The following is a 14,933-nucleotide window of genomic DNA, read 5'->3' on the forward strand; positions in this document are numbered from 1 at the left end:
TTTTCCTTGATGGACCACATATATCAGTATGGACAAGTTCAAGCAACTTACTAGCTGATCCTTCTTTCTCAGGGAAATGTGTTCTGGTTTTGTTACCAAATTGACATGATTTGCATATTGTATTTTCTAGAATTCTGATGTCAGGAAGATTGCGTACAACCTGGAATTTGCATGCTTTCCTTATTTAAGGGAAGCTTAGATGCCCCAATCTTCTGTGCCATAGCCAATGTTCATCATTTTTGCTTAGATAGCATTGTTGCTGTCCTCCCTTGAGTATGTATAAATTATTTGGAGTTCTTATGCCTTTGATCACTGTTTCTCTTGTATCAAGCTCACGAACAACACATCCATTTGATCGAAATACTACCTCATTTCCTTGATCACACATTTGACTAACACTCAATAGATTATGCTTTAAACCATCAACATACATAACATTCCCATCTTTGACCTTTTCTTTTAAGAGAATAGAGCCTTTACCTTTTATGACTGCAGGGGTGTCATTTCCACATGAGACCTTCCTTTCCTTTTCTAAGGCACTATATGACTGAAGTTTTTCTTTATCACCTGTCATGTGTTTTGAGCATCCACTGTCGATGTACCATTGATTTTCTTGTCTTTCTTCATATAAGGCTATACCACATCTTTCGGTTTGAGGTTCTTTCTTTTTCCAAGTTTTGGGACCCAATGAATCTTGCTCCTTCTAAGATGTTTGCTGAAATTTACTCCTGCATTCAGAGTCTTCATGACCGAAGTTGTTACAGATAGAGCGTTCTATTTCATTTTCAATAACAGAAAAGCTATTGTAGGTCCTTTTTATGATCCCAGTCACATTCCTTTGATTTCGTGCTTCTCCAGTCATGATGGTCTTGTAAGCAACACATTGAGCAGCTTTTGTCCAAACTTATGACATGAAAAACATTGGCCATTAAAGAATTTCCTGTGATTATTTAATCTACTGACCCAATGATTGTAGTTTCCATTGACATTCATTCTTGAAGCAAATTGAGAATGATTTACCTGTGGTTGGTTATAGCTTCTGTTCATCCTTGAAGTAGATTGAACCCAATTTACTTGGTGATCTGCTTTAAGCCTCTGTTGACGATTGTCAACCTGTTCATTTCTCCTTGCTGCATCAAGATAGCTTTTGGAGGTTGATGGATTCTATGCTTGAGATGGTTCTTCAGTATATCCAAGACCTGTCTTTATTAGAGGAGAACGTTGCATTTTGATAATTTCATCTAAAGTTTCTGATCCTTTAGAAAACTTAATATTGAAAGCTTTTGTTTTCTCTATTTCTTTTCTTAGACCCACAATTTCACATTCTAACTTTTCATTGTGTTTTTCCCTTTCAGCAAGTTGGAATGTAAGAATATCTATAATCATACTCTTTTCTTCTAAATAGATTTTAAGTTTAGAAATTTCTTCATAGAGACCATCTTCATCTAAAGCATCCAAGAAATCATCATCTTCAAAAGCCATAAGAAGTCTATAATCATTACTATTTTCATCTTCATCACTATTTGATAAACCATCACTTTCTTCATGCATATAGTAGCTCTTCTTATTTACACTTTGTTTTCTATTCCATTTTTCTGATTCCTTACCTTTATCAAGCTTATCGTTGTGAGGACATTTGGCAGCATAATGACCTACTCTTCCACAAGCAAAACATTTGAAAGGTAGTTTACCTCTGAATCTTCCAGAACCCCATTGAAGGTTCTTGAAAAAGTTTGATTCTTCCTCTCCTTCTGACGTATGTCCTGACTCATTGAGTTCTCCTTTTCTTGAAGCTTTGAATGTGGCTTCTCTCATATCTGATGGACCCCCTTTTCTCATTTCGAAAGCAGTTAGGATTCCGTGTAGCTGTGACATAGTAATACTCTGAAGATTCTGCTTTTCTTCTATGGAATAAAATTTTGATTCAAACTTAGAAGACAAAGATCTTAGAACCTTTTCAACTAAAGTAACTTATTTTATCTCTTCACCCAAGTTTTTCATGCGATTAACAATCTCATCTATATGTAGGAAATAATTAGCTACACTTTCATCATTGTGCATTCTGAGAGTTTCATATTGAATTCTGAGAGATTGTAGTTTTTCACGTTTTACCTGATCGTCTCCTTCATAGCTTAGAATGATCTTGTCCCATATTTCTTTGGCGGTTTTGAGCTGCATAACCTTGACGAATTCTGATTGTGATAGACTCCCCAATAGAGTATTGACAACCTTTGCATTTGTTTCATACTACTTTTTACCTGCCGTATCTGTAGGAGTTGCTGATGGAAATGTGTATTCTCCTTCCACGATATCCCAAACTTATGTTCCAAGAGATTGAAGATAGACTGTGGTTCTTACCTTCTAATAGACGAAGTTGCTCCTATAAAAAATTGGTGGCTTGATGGATGCCTCTTTTTCGTAGTTGCTCATGATGATATATCTTCCTTCAAGCGATCAAGCTTCTTTTGAAGGACCTACTCTGATACCAATTTTTGGAAATAATACTGAGGGTGGGGGTGAATCAGTATTATCAATTTAATAATATTTCATTTCCATAAACAAATGTATATATGCTACTTCGGTTAATGAAACTTGCGTATATATGCAACTATGTTTAGAGAAACCAACGTACACCTTGTAAACTTATAATTTAGTCAGTTGATCTTTAATCTGTGTATCAGAACCATATAAGCAGTAACAGATACAATAAAAAAACAGAGCAGAAAATCACACACAAGAACAAAAGATATAAGTGGAAACCTAATGTGGGTGAAAACCACTGATGAGCCCCAATTTTGGTACAATTTGGGCTCATTTTGGCCTATTATACTTGCTCAAACCATTCATTTTTTATTGCTTATGCATGCATTTCTTAGTTTGTTCATGTTGTTTGTAGGAAGAAGGGTAGGCACTCTATCTACGTGACTAATGCATTATGATTCCAGGTTTTGGCATTAAAAGGGAGCAAAAGACAACGAAAAAGGAGACAAGGAGACAACGAGGTGGCACTGCTGGTTTTTAGGGGAGGATGTCCACGGTCTTGGGGACATTCCTCGTGATTCTCACCAAGAACTCAGAGCTCCAATCCATCTCCCCTCCGAGCTTAGAAGCAGCCAGCTGTTCTACAGGAACAGCAGTTACAACTGTTCTACAGGAACAACACTTATGACTGCCCTACAGGATCAGCAGTTAAACTCTAGTTGGACAGCCGAGCTCCTAAAATCAAGGACACTTGTTGGATCACTGTTTTGCATAAGTATAGAGGCCGTAGCCTTTGATAGGTTGTTGAAACTTTCGCATTACTATTGTAATTTTGGAGCACAACTCGGTGTTAGTTCTTGTTGTAAGCCAGTTTTGGCATAACATCAGATTATGAATAAAGAAGGCAGATTTTGATCTAGCTCTGAGTTTTCTTAAGGAGACTATAGCTCTCAGGTTAGGGCCCAACCTGAGAGCCATAGATCCTCTCTGTTGTAGTGTTGTTTGCATTTCGTTTCAGCACTCTGAGTTTTCATTTTCACATGCAATTTGAATTACAGGTTGTTGAATTAGTCTTTTTCATGAGCATAGATAGGACTAGTTTATGGTTGAATTGCTTTCTGTTGTTTAGTTAGATTAGCAGGTTGATAATACATTGGAGCTCCAGCAAAAAAGGTTGAGGAAGTCTCCACTGCCATCTCCGTTTGGAGATTGGAGTGCAGCCTATACCAGCCACAAAAATACGCATTTCTTTATTTCATGATTGCTGCAAACACAATCACGTTATGTTAGATGCTTCCACATGATTCACACCTGCACCACACTCCTTCATCACAGCTTCATGCACATTCTCCTTCGCGTTTTGGATTGCTGTTCATTGAATTTACAAGCACAGGTAGTTTAGGTTAATGCATTTTCGGTTTGGTGACAATCATAAGCATTTGTTTCACTTACACTGCTCTCTCTCGTTCCATTACCTTCTCCTCCATCTTGATCACGCATGCAAACACATCTTTGCCCTCTGTTCGCTCTGTTATCTCCCAAAGTCTTTCACTCCTCACGTAACTTCATTCCCTAGCCCTTTCGTTGACATAGCCCTTTACCTTCCAACCTACTCCCTACACTCACTTCCCATCCTATTCTTCCACTTCTGAGCCATCACCAGCCTCATTCCTACCTTACACATCTCCCCCTACCATTTCATCACTCCTCCATCACGCCAAACACTCACGGTAGGTCATCCTGTAGCCGTTTGTAGACATCCTGTAGAAACCAGAGTATCCTGTAGGATCCCCTGCAGACTTCCTGTAGGAGGCCACTCACTCGGTTGCCGAGCTTCTGAATGTGAGGAACCTCTGTGGATGGATGCTAAGGATCCCTAGGAACCTCTCCTAGCCTCCCCAACCTGTCCCATGTTTTCCTTCCTTCTCCATCCCATCTGCACAACCAAACCCTAGTTAGCACAAAATCACAATCATTCCATTCACTAAAGGAAAAATACAAAAACATGTCTTTTATGATGCAAGTAGCTTAGATCCATGCATTTCCACTTATTAGAGGTAACAGCAGCATTGGTAGAGGTTTCATTCACATTCTTTGCATTATAGAGGTTAGACTAGTTAAATTAGGGTTTCCTAGTTTTACATGCTTTGATTTGCTTTCAGTCCATTTTGTCAAGTAGAGTAGTTTTCCTTTGAGAATAGCTTTCGTCCATCAATTAGCAAGCTTCTTCTGAGAACCTATAGAAGTTGGCTTGAGCCCTAGCGGACTTGTGCCAGCTGACCAAGTGACAGCTGCGACAAGAGCTAGTACTTGTGCATATAGCACCGTCGCTTCCAAGTTTGTACGAACTACCGGGTTGATAAAATGAGAGACAGGAAGCCCCAGGAGTTGTAGCATTATTGCTACAATACTGGAGCTCACCATCTTTTTGGCGCCGTTGCCGGGGAAGCGTCAGAGTATTAGTAATTGTTGCTTTTCTTCTACTTTCGTACTCTTACTTCTGCTTAGTAGTTTATTTCATTTCCATTTTGCAAAAGTAGCTTAGTATTTCTTGCTTTCCTAGCTTAGTATTTCCTGCTTTCATAGATTAGCATTTCCTGCTTTCCTAGATTAATATTTCTTGCTTTCCTAGCTTAGTATTTCCTGCTTTCATAGATTAGCATTTCCTGCTTTCCTAGATTAATATTTCCTGCTTTCCTAGAATTAGCTTTCCAATTCCGCAAATTTCATTTGAGCAATATAGTTAGTGTAGATCACTCTGTTTCAGTTTTGCAGGTACCAAAGAAAAAGCAAAAGCACAAAAAAAAAAAGAAAAGTCCTTTCCATTTCATGCCTCGTAGGAACCGAGATAGATCAGGCAAATTCCTACCAAACACCCCCACCACATCACTGAGTCACCCTTCTCTCTTCTTTGGTGACAGTGACCCAGAGGAACCTATAGGTGAACATCCTAAGATATACCAAGACCCTATAGAAGAAGAAGAGTTAGAGACCACTCCATCTGAAGCCATGGCTGATAATAGAAGAGAAGATGAGAGAATAGAAGGAGCTTTCCCCATCCGAGAGACCAATGGAGAGATGAAAATGAAGAACATTAGCCCCTCCGCCTTGCCTCACTTCCATGGACTGACCACTGAGGATCCTGATACCTTCTTGTTTGAGTTTGTTGTCCTTTGTAGAACCTATGACTATACTGAAGATGAGCAAAAGCTGAAGCTTTTCCCTTCAACCCTTAAGGATGCAGCACTACGCTGGTTCATGGGACTACCTGGGAATAGCATCGCTACTTGGGCTCAAATGCAGCAAGCCTTCAATACCAAGTATAGGGATTACTGTAGGTCTAAGGAAACCAAGGGAGAGATCTTTCGGATGACCATGGGGAATGATGAGTCCTTAGAGGATTATGAGGAGAGGTTCCAACTTAGCTATAAGCGGGCCAGGTGCACACTTGACCCTGAATCCCTCAAGTTGGTTCTACTCCGAGGAGTCCCTGAAGATCTCTTAGACACCCTTCACATGTTAGCTGGGGGGGACATTTACCAACTTCCTTATGAGGACATCAAAACTGTGTTTAGAAATCATTCCAGGGCAGCTAGGAAACGAGGTAGAGGAAATCTCCTCTCCACTGGTGTCCCTTTCTCCAAACATGAGTTTACAAACCAACTAGAAGATCTTAAGAGTGAGGTGAGACAGACCATTGCCATGCAGCTGGACACATTCAGGATCCAGCAGAAGAAAGAAGAAGCTGAGAGAGCCTTGGCTGTCTTCTGCCCTAGGTGCACCAGAAGACACCCTAAGAACGAATGCCCATTACATTCGGTTGAAGTGTGTTTCATTTGTGAGGAGGACCACCCAAAAAATCAGTGTCCAACCTTACCTGGGTTTAAAGCCATGTACCAAGGGACCGAAGTTCCCACAGAGCCTCTCTATTACCTCAACCAAAGGAGGCCACAAGGATCTAGACCTTATCAGCAGGGGATGCAAGGGGCATCTCAAGCTTATTATAACCCCAACCAATCGACTCCCATGCCTTCTTGGGGTCCCCCTGCTCATCCTTCTTGGTCCATGCCTCCTCCATGGTCTTATCCACCTCAGTACCCCACTCAACCTACTTCTCATCCATATCACTCACATACCCAGCCACAGCCTCAATGGAATGCACCTCAGTCGGGGTGGAGGCCTCAGTACAACACTCCACCCGCCATTCTGCCTCCACCTCCAGTTCAACCACAACCATTACCTCCTGCTCCTCCAAGGCAACCTCAAATGCCTGCTCAACCGAACCCGAACCCCAACAATAGACAGGCTCAGCAGGTATATACTGGGGAGACCTCATGCCCTACCTATGCTGTGGAGATCCAGGAGATCAATCTTAGATCTGGAAAGACTCTTCCAGATCGCCAACCTCCTCCCCCAGAGGATGAGGAAGACCATCAGGAGCGTGAACCAAAGCCTATTCCACCCTTTCCTGAGAGACTAACAGCCACCACACAACCCAACCCAGAGGAGGATGAGCTTCTGGGAGAACTCAAGCAGTTGTGTGTGAAGATACCCCTTCTCCAAGCTATCAAGGATGTGCCAATATATAACAAGCTGGTTAAGGAGAAGTGTTTCAAACACCCAGGCAGACGGAAGAAAGATGCCTCAACTATCAATGTCATAGGACAATTGTCTGACCTTATGCTAGGACAAGTCATCTGCCCAAAGTACCTAGATCCTGGAAGTCCTGTAGTAGATGTTCACATCAATGGCACCATTATCCCCCACACCTTGATTGATCTGGGGGCGGCCATCAATGTGATGACCAGGGATACCATGCTTAAACTCAATCTTCAGGGTTCCTTGAGGAAGACCTCGACAGTACTGCAATTAGCAGACCGCTCCACCGTGACTCCCGAAGGGATTGTGGAGGATGTCATGGTCTCCATCGATTCTTGGGAATACCCTGCAGACTTCCTGGTTCTGCAACCAAAGGCCAAGCTTACTGGATATCCTCTCATCTTGGGAAGGCCTTGGTTAGCTACTGCAGATGCTTACATAAGTTGTCGGGCAGGAAACATGACCATCAAAAATGGTCCCATGTCCAAGCAGCTAGTCCTATACCCTCCTGCCCAACCTTCTTTAGAGCATGATTTACCACTCTGGTTGGAGGAAGGAGAAGAAGACGAGGTGTATTCAGCACCTCTGTGTACCCTAGATACCACTAAAAGAAACCCCCCAACCGAGGATGACTTGATTGAGACTCTGATCCAAAACCCACCTACCAGTGCACTACCTTTAGAAAAATTGGTGGAGGATGCCCAAGCTAGCACCTTAGTGGATCTTTGTACAACCAACCTTGTCACTCCCAGAGTTAAGAATGTGGAGTTCGGCCCTGAGAAAGCATTGAAAATCAGCTCCTCCCTATCTCCTTCCTAGGAAAAGGAGCTGTGTAGTCTGTTGGCCAACCACCTAGATGCTTTTGCTTGGAATTATAAAGAGATGAAAGGAGTCCATCCCTCGGTATGTACCCATCATATATACATCAAAGAGGATTGTAAACCGGTTAGGCAACCTCAGAGGAGAATGAATCCAGCACTTAAAGACATTGTCAAGGAAGAATTGCAGAAACTGTTGGATGCCGGATTCATCTACCCCATCTCAGACAGTGAATGGGTGTCCCCTCTAGTGTTGGTTCCCAAAAAGAATGGGAAGTGGAGAATCTGTGTGGATTACCGTGAGCTGAACAAAGCTACCAAGAAAGACCATTTCCCTCTACCTTTCATAGATCAAGTGTTGGATGGACTGGCAGGAAAGAAGTTCTTCTCTTTCCTGGATGGGTTTAGCGGGTACAATCAAATCCAAATCAGCCCGGAAGACCAAGATAAGACCACCTTCACTTGTCCTTGGGGTACCTTTGCTTACCGAGTCCTTCCCTTTGGACTATGCAATGCTCCTGCTACCTTTCAGAGAGCTGTCTTGAGCATCTTCTCAGAGTTGGTCCATGATGCAGTAGAAATCTATATGGATGACTTTACTCCTTACGGGGCTAACTTCCAGGAAGCATTGTCCAACTTGGGAAAAGTCCTCACCAAGTGCATCGAGATGAACTTGTCCCTTAGCCCTGAAAAATGTGAATTCCTAATGACTGAAGGGACCGTGCTAGGCCATACCATCTCTTGCCAAGGGTTACAGGTGGATCCCAACAAAATTGCTCTAATCAAGAAGGTTCCACCTCCCCAAAAGGTCAGGGATGTTAGGAGTTTCTTGGGATTAGCGGGATACTATAGGAGATTCATTAAGGACTTCAGCAAGTTAGCCTCACCATTGTTTGGCCTATTGGCAAAAGATGTGGAGTTTAGGTGGACTGACGATTGTCAGAAGAGTTTGAATGAGTTAAAGGACAAGTTGGTGTCAGCACCAATCCTGAGAGGTCCAAACTGGGCCCTACCTTTCCACATCCACACTGATGCCTCGAACAAAGCCATAGGTGCAGCTTTAGGACAAGTTGAGCAGAAACTTCCATATGCCATTTACTTTGTTAGCAAAAACTTGTCCAAAGCTGAGCTGAATTACACTGTAACCGAGAAGGAATTCTTGGCTGTGGTCCATGCATTAAACAAGTTCCGACATTATATTACTGGTTACCAGACCTTTGTACATACTGACCATGCTGCTATTAGATATTTGATGAATAAACCAGATGTGAATGCTCGTATTATTAGATGGTTACTTTTATTGCAGCAGTTTGATTTAACCATTGTTGATAAACCAGGTAGAGAAAATGTTGTTGCTGACTTTTTATCTAGATTGGATTTGTCTGCAGATGAAGATGGGACGGTGGATGACCAGATGCCTGATGAGCATCTGTTTGCTATCTCAGTACTCTCTCCATGGTTTGCTGATATAGCAAACTACCTTGTTTCAGCTCAGTTCCCTCCGCACCTCTCTTCAAAAGAGAAGAGAAGAATCATCAGAAAAAGTGCCTCATTTACTTGGATCGGGGGCAACCTGTTCAAGCTTGGCCCCGATCAGATCTTAAGGCGTTGTGTAAGGGAGGAGGAAGTCTTTGATATCCTCCTCACTTGTCATGATGGGCCTTGTGGAGGGCATTTTGCAGCAAAGAGAACTGCCTTCAAGATCCTGCAGGCAGGCTACTATTGGCCCACACTTCATCAAGATGTCAGAAGATATGTCAGTCAGTGTGACCAATGTCAAAGAATGGGGAAACCGACCCAAAGGGATGAGATGCCTCTCCAACCTCAAGTGACTCTTGAGCCATTTGAGAAGTGGGGCATGGACTTTGTGGGTCCAATCAATCCCTCTTCGAGGCAAAGATCCTACATCATTGTGTGTACTGACTACTTGACAAAGTGGGCAGAGACCAAAGCAATCAAGGCAGCAACAGAAGAGAAAGTGGCCGAGTTCCTAAGAGAGAACATCTTCTACAAGTTTGGCTACCCAAGAGAGCTGGTGACCGATCAAGGGAGCCAGTTCACCTCCAACCTGGTTGAAGATCTCCTAGCTCATCACAAGATCAAGCATAGGACTTCCACTCCCTATCATCCTCAAGCAAATGGGCAGGTGGAAGTCACCAACATAGCATTAGAAGGGATCTTGACCAAAGTGGTGAGCAGCAGCAGAAAAGATTGGGCAGATCGCCTGGTTGAGGCCACATGGGCCTACAACACCACTTGGAAGACCACCACCGGTTTCACACCATATGAGCTGGTCTATGGGAAGAGAGCTTTGCTGTCCATTGAGTTTGAGTATAACACTTTGAGGATGGCAGCTCAGCTGGACCTAGATCTCAGCCATGCACAACAAGAAAGGTTATTGCAGCTGAATGGACTGGATGAGCACCGCATGCAGGCCCTCCTTCACTCAAAAGTGGTTCAACTTCAGAGGAAGGTGTGGCATGACCAACATCTCCATGACAAGCAATTTCAGCCGGGAGATTGGGCTTTGTTGTATGATTTCAGATACAAAGATTTCAAGGGGAAGTTGAGAACCAGATGGCTGGGACCATATTCAGTGGAAAAGTGTCATGACAATGGATCTGTCCTCATTCGAACCATTGATGAGGAAGCCATTCCCATGCTTGTCAATGGGCATCGATTGAAGATCTACAGGAAGCCTCCCTCAAGACAAGAGTTCATCAAAACAATGGAGAAGGCAGTATTGGTCATAGAGAAGGGTCCTGCCCCTGCTTTGGGCACACCCTGAAGAATCTAAAAAAAAAATAAAAAAAATAAATAAATAATAAAGATCCTTGGGTGAAAACCTCTCTGAGGCGCCCAAGGCAGGTGGTAGGGGTGAAAACCTCATTGAGGCGCCCCTGCTATCTTTCAAAAAAAAAGAAAAAAAAAGAGATAAAGATCCTTGAGTGAAAACCTCTCTGAGGCGCTTAAGGCAGGTGGTAGGGGTGAAAACCTCATTGAGGCGCCCCTGCTATCTTTCAAAAAAAAAAGGAAAAAAAAACAAAAAAATAAAAAATACAAGATCAATAAGTCATTATGTGAAATTTGCATGCAGATTGCAGGTGTTCTATGGAGGAGAGGAAGCCTCTCAACTCAAGGTCAAAGGTCCTTATCATGCAGCCAGGACACCTCACCAGCACCTCCTCCAAGAATGCTTATGTTCTTCAAGGTATATGCACTTTCATTATAAATTGAGTCTTCTACAGGAAGACACAGAGTTTCTACAGGAAGGTGCGATTTTCTACAGGAAGGTGCCAGTTTCTACAGGAAGGTGCAAATTTCTACAGGAAGAGCTGCCTGTCTACAGGAAGCTCTGTATTCCTACAGGAAGCTTCCTGTAGAAGCTCAGAACGGCCCAGAATGCGTTTCATGAGCAGATCTGATGACTACGGGTTGGCGTGGACGCATGCAAGCCTCTTTTGGGCCCATGCACGACGCTGTTACCTTGCTCCACCACCCGTGTCGACATGCGGCCAAGTCCCTGCACCCACAAAGAAAATCGATGAGTTCTCGCGGGCAAGCCATTTCCAAAGGAAACAAATGACGAGATCTCATACCATATGCATCAAGAGCGCTAGGATCGTGATCGAGGAGCCAGAACCGCCAGCGTGCAGCATGCACCCAAGGAGAAAGGACTGTGACGAGACCCCCCGCGGGGATCCTGTAACAGTTCAACCTGCTCGAGTGAATACCCTCCATAGCACCGCCATCCGAGACGAAACGCGGGCGCATGAAAAAAAAACCATCCACTCCAGCGTCAACAACCTGTAACCATGAGCCTCCAGGTCTGTGTAAGCCGCGTGCAGCAAGTAGATCCGTCGTCCAAAAACTGAAAATCGTGTGCAGACGCGCGCAGGTAAGTGTCTCAACCTTCTCTCCATCAAATCGCATGAATATTACTTTGATTTGTTTGCATGGCGTAAGAGTGAATGGTTGAGCAGCCGTATGGCCAGTTGACTGGCCACGTCGGCTAGTTATGGTATAGTCGGATGATCGGGTGGCAGCCACGACAGAAAAAATCAGCAGCACGCACGTGAGAATCCGTGGGAATGAGTTCAGCAGAAAAAGGCGGCGGCAGATCTGTGGGAATGAATGCGGCAGCAAGTGAATACGCCAGTGAGTGGTCGATGACGTCGCCCAACGGTCCGGCGGGGACAGCTCACCCCCCGCGCCACGAGCTGCGCCGATTCAAAATCTAATCGGCTAGATTATGCGCATGTATTCATCAACCTCCACTTCAAAACTTGAGTGGCTCTTCTGATTTCCTCGGCACGTTGATACGCCAAGCTTTCGGCTACCAGAACACCGGTGAAGCGCACCTCAACCGCAGTCCAATTGCAGTCCTCCCCGAAGTTTGCATACTGCTCCTACAGGAACAGTTTCTACAGGAACGCAGTCTTCTACAGGAACGCGGGTGTTCACGTAAAAAAAGGTGGCCGAGTAACGAGGTAACCCTGGAATCCTCATGCAATTGCTCATTTAAGGTGGTAGGATTGTCAGTTACTGTCTGGGTAAATGAGAAAGTAGACAAATTGCTGTCTGTGTGCCCATACTGCAATTCTACAGGATTGTTGCGTGGTTAGACTGTGTTATAAAATTTTTGTGGGTTATACGCATTGTTCTGCACTCTGTCACCGAAACTAAACTCTCTTCCACCATCACCACCTTCGGTTAAGAAAATTGTGCCATCATGCCGGGTGGATTTATCAGGCGAGAACCCACAGATTCCACCAAATTAAGGAGAAATCCCGCAGTGGTAGAGCTCTTCACCAGAGCACAATGGATGCCTTTTTGTGATAAGCTGCAGGGCTACGATGATGAAGTAGCCGAGGAATTCTTGCAGGCATTGAAGCCTAAATCCCAGACACTGGCCACAGTAAGCTTCAGAGGTCTCAGCCTCCAACTCACCCCAGAGCATATAAGTCGAATCACAGAACTGCCCATGGGTCTGCCGTGGGATAAAGAAGAGCGGAAGCAGAGCCAGCAAGCAAAGAAAGAATTCTTTCCACCTGAGGAAGAATTCTCGGAGGATAAAAACGGGGTAAGAAGAACGAGTTTATCACCACCTTGGAATGAAGTCAGTTTGCAAATCATGAAATATATTACCTGTGAAGGCCGGTTCAGCATCGTGTATGCATACCACTTTCGGTTACTCACTGAGTTGAGGCACCGAATTGACCTTCCTGTAGAACAAAAGCTGAGCATCCCTTATTATCTCCTGCAGTCCTTAATGGAGTGTGCTACAAAGCTACGAGAGGGCATACCTGATCAGATAGCCCACCATGGGTTAATAAAATTGCTTGTGGAGGATGCACTGCACTCGTACAAAGTTCCCCTCTCCTGGGAGTCATTTAGGAATCTAACACGAGATGGGGACATTAAAATGTTGATCGAAGATAGTGGCTCCTCCAGCGGTGAAGAACGAGAAGCAGAGGCTGAGGAAAAGAAGGAAACTAGCCCAAGTACCCCGACTACCATGCAGGAGAAGCAACACGAAGAAAAAGATGCTGAAGAAAAAGCTGACTCCCCCATCCTGTCAGCGAGGGAAATAAGGTCAAAGAGCAGAAGGGACAAAGTTGGGGCAGGCCACGTTAGCCCAATTACCTCTCCAGCACTCACAAGCAAACAAAAAGATAAAACCCCTGCAGCAAAGCGAGCGAAAGTGAAGACACCCGTCACTACAGGAAAGGAGAAGCAGGCTTCTACAGGAAGCACAAAAGCACAGAAACAGGCTTCTACAGGAAGCCATGCAAAATCAAAATCAAAGGAGCAGAGGGTGGATGTTCTGGCCAAGGAGGCAGCGGCTGTATTAGCTGGCCTCAGTACGCCACCTAAGCCAAAAGGGAAGAGGAAGAGGGACCCTCCTCTCTACTTCAAAGCCCAGAGAAGTGTTCGGATAAAAACAGGGAAACCACAGACGCAGTCCAACAGCCCAATTGTCATCGAAGACACCCCTGCTTCTCCCAAAGAGAAATCACACTCAAAGATTACAGTTACCTACGAAAAGGGAAGTCCAAAGAAGAGCACATGGCAAGAAAGGGTAGATCTGTTGGATGAAAAAACCCGGCTACAGGAAGCCGAAAATGTCCTACAGGATACCTTGGCTCGGCTACAGGAAACCGAACAGAGAGAAGGGGAAGGACCCTCGTCACCAAAGAAAGGTGAGCTAGCACCTCCTGGAGAGGAAGAAAGAGAACATATCCCTGAACCTAGCCCTTCACCGAATCTGAACTCCTACTACACCTTCTTGGAGGCGGGAAAGATCATACCGCAAAAATTTACTGTACCTCTATTTTTCGAACTAGAGAAAGAAAGAGTCCATTCCCACACATGGATGCAGATCGCTAAATCAAAGGGTGTGGCAGACATAGGCCCTTTACAAGATCAACTCAGGGAGGTCAGGAGTGAATTCACCATGGAAAAACATGTGGCTAGCTGCCAACATGCACTTCTACAGGAAGAAAACCAGAAGTTGAAATTGCAGCTACAGGAGCTAAAGGCAGGGGTAGGAACCTCCTCCAAGGACACCACAAATGAGCAGCAAGGGAAACAAGAGCTGACCACCCATCTTGAGGGGCCAATTACACTTCTACAGGAAACAAGACAGCAGGGCCAAATTGAAACACAAGCTCTGAAAGAGCAGCTGAAACAAAAGGAAACACAATTGGCCTGCATGGCCAGTTGGGCCATGGAAGCCCTGCAGTGCAGACATCCTGCAAAGTCTTATGGGTTGTACTTAAAGGATCAGTGGCTACAGTTCCAGATAAACTCATTAGCACAAAGAGGTATTGCACAAATCCATAACCCACAGCAATTTGCCGAATTATGCAATGCTAGCTCAGCAGAAGACAAAGCCAAGCTAGCAGAATTCTACATCCACAATCTGGTTTTGCCTAATGAAGTCTCTTGGGATCCCAATATCGCCTTGGGTGATATGCAGTTGATGGCCTTCGCTTCATGGTTAAATCATGAGGATCAGAGAGCAATCGAAGA

This window comes from Pinus tabuliformis, chromosome 5_2 (assembly GCF_031772625.1).
Source record: "Pinus tabuliformis cultivar Carrire ecotype Pingquan chromosome 5_2, CPIR1, whole genome shotgun sequence".
Classification (NCBI taxonomy): Eukaryota; Viridiplantae; Streptophyta; class Pinopsida; order Pinales; family Pinaceae; genus Pinus; species Pinus tabuliformis.